Source organism: Epinephelus moara, chromosome 6 (genome assembly GCF_006386435.1).
Source record: "Epinephelus moara isolate mb chromosome 6, YSFRI_EMoa_1.0, whole genome shotgun sequence".
In the NCBI taxonomy this organism is placed as follows: domain Eukaryota; kingdom Metazoa; phylum Chordata; class Actinopteri; order Perciformes; family Serranidae; genus Epinephelus; species Epinephelus moara.
The window spans coordinates 40,769,387-40,775,274 of record NC_065511.1 but is presented as its reverse complement, the minus strand read 5'-3'; the positions used below and the strand labels follow the sequence as shown (position 1 = coordinate 40,775,274).

Here is a 5,888-nt window from a genome sequence, read left to right as displayed (position 1 = left end):
ACAAACATCAGCAGTCTGTAATCACCCTGCAGTTTTGTTTGCAAGAGTCAGTGAGAGAATGATGAATCCAAGTTTTATTCAAACAACAAAGCACAATAGACAGACCTATCTAAATTTAACTTCACTGCTGATGTTGTCAAAGGCATGAATTCCTTATCAAGCATTTAGTGTCAACTGTCAGGACACACACAGTCTACTACTGAGGTTCAACACTCAGATCTAACTAAAACCATACTGTAATGAATCCAGCAATGAGTACAGCTAACACAACATGTTGGATGTGTTTGTATAAAGGTGTACTATGAGTCAGCCTGAGGAGAGAGAGGGGGGGTTCCCACCCTCAAACACCACTGTGCATGGGGAACATGAGAACCGGACTGAACCTCAGAGGTGAGATGAGGATCTCTACTGTCTGTGTCAGAGCTCAGTGTGAAATCAGTGTATCAGTGTACATTATTACTTTTAACTTGATTGTGGGGGACAAACTCGTCTCCACAAAGAGGTCTATGACTGGTCTATGGGCCCCTGTTATTTTTAAATGCAACAGAGTGTAGAGCAGCATGAAAAAAATAGAAACTGAACAAAAATCACATGAGTTAAAGCTGTTTATGAGGATCAGTCTTACTATATTTAATCCCAATCTGAATATTCGTATTTGTACTCACTGGTTCAGTCTTGTGTGTTTCCCCTAAGAAACACTGCAAAAAACAGGCATGACAGGTCCTTCAACCTAAACATTTGAACAATAAGGATACATTAGAGATACATTAGATTGTCCATCTGTTTCTGGTCTTGAACTGATGAGCATCTGTCAAAGTCCTGCTTATTTTGAGGTTGGAAATACTTCTTTCTATATGCTTGGTTTCTGTCAGGTTCCAACAGCAGAGGAGAAGTGGTGTGTCCCTGACAAGTGCCTCGTCCATGGAATTCCCTGTGACTTTTAATCGGCAAGATTCTTTTTCATGGTGAGTCAACGAAGCTAAGATAAACTTTATTGTTGGTCACAAAGCAACAGAAATTCTACTTTGACGAGACTCAACATCAAACAAACAATGCCCATTTATAACACATTAAAAAACAACATGCAAGCACAAACACACACACACACACACACACACATAGAACAATAGGATAATAGTACAGTAGAGTGTAACTGTTAAAACTATAGTTGACAAGAACAATGTTAACAGGTCAGGGTACAGTGTGCCATTTATTGCTATTTTTTGTCTGCCTGGCCTCTCTGTCTATTAACGCATGTATAATCTCAACCCTTTCATGCACAGTCAAGTAATGAACATCTTTTTTTTCAGGACAACCTGGGCAATAATAATATGTATGCTAAAATGATGCCACATGTATGGATCAATAGTTATATGAGTATAAAAACAAAAGAAAAAGCAAAACGGAAATTGAATGTCACAGAATTTAATTAAAAAAAGACACAGATCAACAATGTACAAGCTTTTTCATTTTCAAATATGTTTCTCTCAGGCCTTGGCTATCAGGAGAAAAAGATCCCAACATTCTAACACAAACACAACAAAAAATATTTACATTTTTACATTTTTTCTCCACTCGTTTTTTCCCTCACTTCCTCAGTCACTTGTGCCACTCCACCATTCAAAACTAAATCCATTGCTTCAGCAACAGTGAAGCACCTTTTTGCAGTCGCCATAGTTCTGAAAAGAACTTTCCCCTCTCCAAGTAGTTCTGAAAAGAACTTTTTGTTTGTCTGTCTAACTCTCTCTATCAATAAAACTCACTACTCTCAAACTCACTAACCTATCTCTCCGACTCTCTCCTCTCCCACCACAAACACCGCGAAATTATGACCCGCAAGATTATTACCCGCGAAATTTGCTCTATATAAAACAAATAACAATAACTTCTGTCTACCATAAACCACAGTAAATGCAGTAAAAAACATACGTGCGCACAGGAAATGCGGACTAAGCACATGCCATATAGTGCGTAAAGCTTGTGTGTAAAGCTTGTGTACATTTCCACGTTCAAAAGTTGTTAGTAAATGTTTATTTATCTTTGTTTTGGCCATGGGAGATTATTATTCCTTTGTTTTCGATACTGGAAGATAACTATTTCACCTCACGCTGATCTTTGGCTGCTGGGATTGGATGTTGCCGTCATAAAAACAAAAGAAGAAGAAATCGGAGCATCTCATTGGTCGAGAGACCGACCGGAAGTCATCATCGTTTACATCAAGCTTCAATATGGAGGTCCGCTAACATAATTTACACGTTTTTATCACAAAATGTAATGAATAATGAACTTATCACGGAGTTATCACGGTCGAATTCACGTGCGAAGTTCCCGGAAAAAACACCGCACTTAACGACTGGATTGAAAACCTTCTCGAAAGGCTAGAATTGCCCCGAGCTCACCATAGATCGCCCAAAGAGTATGCTTGTGATAGCAATTTTCCCCATTAAATTTTGTTGTGTGGTTCCCGAGATATTCTGCAAAGTACCGACGCTGTCGCGTGGGAGCGCCTGCGCACCCGTGGAGTTAGAAGGGGGGCTGTGATCACAGAGGGAATGAAATATTTGTTGTCAGTGTTTTTCTGAGCCAGTGAGGCTTTGTAACGTCAACCTGATGGCAGTAACTGGAAGGGTTGGTGGAAGGGATGAGAGGAGTGAGCTACAATCAGAAGGGGGAGTTTGGGATGAATCAATTTTTCTCTGGCCTGATTAGTTATGTGGGAGTTTTGTTTGTGTTTGGTGTAATCAATGAGTTAATTAATGAATGGAAGATATTTACTAAGCAAAATAAAACAACACTTTTTGGTTCTAGCTTTGCAAATGTGAAAAAGGGGCCTATGTTTTATACAATTGTACGTTTTATTGCTGTCTGTCCTATTCTTAATCGTTTAAACATGTCATCAGACAGTGTGAGCTGTCTTGCAGACTTGCAAGACTTAAGGCCAGACAACGGATGGTTGTAAGGTTTTTATCAGAGTCCAGGATTTGAACTGGTGAGCATCTGGTAAAAACTGTTTTTAGAAACACTTAATTATGTCTGCTGTGTTTCTGTCAGGCTTGCGCAGGAAAGGACTAGAGATCTGTCCGCAACAAGTGCCTCATCTATGGAATCTCCTGTGTCCTTTGATCAGCAATATTCTTTTTCAGGGTGAGTCAACAAAGCATTTTCAAGTGCAGATAGGGATAACTTTAGGTTTACTACTTTAAAAGTACTGCATTGTTGTGCTGAATTGATGGATTGGTTAATTGATGGGAGTCACTGTACTGAAGCTTGGCACATGTGAGAGTCTTATTGTACATTTGAAGCCTTTGTTCTTGGAAACACAGTTTGAAATTGGCATCATGTTACTCTGTTAGAACTTGTTCTGTGCTGTCTGACATTTTATGGACTAAAGGATGAATTGATTAATTGGATAAAGATAAGTGAAAATAAAATAGTCAACAGTTCCAGCTCCTCTAAAGGTGTTTTATAAATCTCCTTGTCTAGCCTGCTTTTGTAATTACAGCTGCCTGCCTGCTTTATTGTTGTGCCGATTTGTCTCACAGTCTTCAATCTCTTCTGGACATGAACCAGTTGGTAACTTTTCCAAGACTGGATATGTTTGGATCCTAAACTTTGAAAGGCCAGGTCTGTCTGTCTGTCTGTCTCATTCACAAGCATCTAAACATGTCGTCAGATTGTGTGAACTGGCTTGCAGACTTGCAGGACTTTCAGCCCAGATTTCTGTTTACTCTGTTTCTGTCAGGTGTGGGCAGCAGATGAGAAGTGGTGTGTCCCTGACAAGTTACTTGTCTATGGAATTCCCAACAAAACATTTTTAAGTGCAGATGCTTTCTTAAGTCTGGGATTTTAACTGTTGAGCATCTGCCAATACCCTCCTTGTATTGCAGTTTAAAATACTTATGTCTGCTATGTTTCTGTCAGGACTGTGCAGCAAAGGACTGGAAATGTCTTCAGGTCAAGTGCCTCATCTATGGAAAAATTTGTGACTTTAAATCAACAAGATCCTTTTCTAGGGTGAGCCAACAAAGCATTTTAAAGTGCAGATGCTTTCTTAAGTCTAGGATTTTAACTGTTGAGCATCTGCCAATACCCTCCTTGTATTAAGTTTTAAAATACTTATGTCTGCTATGTTTCTGTCAGGATTGTGCAGCAAAGGACTGGAAATGTCTTCAGGTCAAGTGCCTCATCTATGGAAAAATTTGTGACTTTAAATCAACAAGATTCTTTTCTAGGGTGAGTCAACAAAGCATTTTAAAGTGCAGATGTCATGTATGTACAGTAGTTGCTTTTGCATTGCCCTTCTATGCAAAAAAATTCAGTCTCTGTGAATACTGCATCACGTTTTTTTCTACAGACTTCATCAGGAGACATCAGACATTTCTGGTGGTCATCGAACAGACCTGGACTCCATATTTATGGTATATAACTATACTGAAACGTGCTATATCGTAGGTAATTGGACTTGCTTGAATTTCTTCTTATCCAAGAGGTCTCCGATGGGTGTTAAGCTGTCTGGGAAGGGATCTCAGAACTGCATTGTTGGGCCACCTCCTCTGTTTAATGATGGTCGTTTTTTCTTGCTGTGAGTTTTCGTGCATGAAAGGTGCTATATAAATAAAGTTATTGATTCATTTAGGAAAACAGGAGATGATTATGATAAATTTAAATTCTAACCTCTGTTTCAGGTATAAAACTAGCTTCAGTTTTAAGCTAACCTTAATCCTAACCTATTATATGTGATCAGAAAAATCTTAAAATCTCTTAAACTGATTGATAACAATGGAGACATGCATCTTGTCTCTTTAAATTTCTAAAAAAAGCCTAGAAGCTGGGAATTGTTTTTTTTTTTTTTTTTTTGTTAGTTTAAACTTGAATTCAACAAATTACAATAATAAAGACCTAATGACAAAATGTAATAACCTTCTTAGGAAGAGAACTTGATTTTTTTAGCTGCTCCTATGGTGGAGAAAGCATGTTGGCCAACAACTCATGAGTTGAAACACTGTCAAAAATGACACCCAGGTCTTTGACTACAGGACTGATAAATGCAGACAGGGAGTTTGGATTGTTCTACAGAGTGGAGATTGACTTTGAAGGACAAAATACAATTTTTTTCATGTTCTGATTGGAGTGGAGACATGTTCATGTGCATGTTCATGTTATTGTATTTATTGGAATATTCTTGTGCTCCAGTCTCTGAAGGAGGAGATCAACATTTTTGCAACAAATGAGCTGGACACTTTCCGGAGGATTTTGAGTCCAGATTACCCAAAATGCCTAAAGGAACTAAGAAGACATGAGGAGGAAGAGCAGAGGAGATGCAGCAGAGAGCCACTTTTGGACATTGCACTACAATTCTTGAGGAGAATGAACCTGGGGGTGCTGGCAGACTCTCTACAGAGGAGTAAGAAGTTCTTAATAAATTTAACATTTTGGGAAAAAAGTACTAAAAGGGTAAATTTACTTGTCTTAAGTTTCATGTAAATATGCTGTGCAACATCTGCATCAATCTGCTTTTTGTGGCTGCAAAACTGTCTGAAGGTGCTAATGATTATTTACTGAAGTATTCAGATTTAAAATACAAAACACAATAATCAAAAATAAATTGCAATATCAGTTTTCAGGCTTTTTTCATCACAAACTACCCAACAGTAGTATGTAAAGTAAAATATATGATACCACGCACAATATTAAAGTCATTGGGCTCTAGTTTCCCGGCACAGCACAGGTGGCGCAGGGTGGCGAACCCCGCACAGAGCTAGTTTCGAGCAACCTGAGGCGCGCTCAGTTTGCTAGTTTGGCAGACCGAGGTGCGCTGAGATGGGTGTGGCGGCGCAGCAGGGGGAGGTGTCGACAGATCCAGCTTGGCGCAGTGACAGTTTCGTGCC

The 5,888-nt window shown here is 39.0% G+C and overlaps 1 pseudogene; it reads left to right on the top strand.

Moving 5' to 3' along the window:
• Positions 1 to 294: 294 nt before the first annotated feature.
• The window catches only part of LOC126391359 (NLR family CARD domain-containing protein 3-like), an 18,694-nt pseudogene continuing 13,100 nt past the window's right edge, over positions 295 to 5,888 (top strand).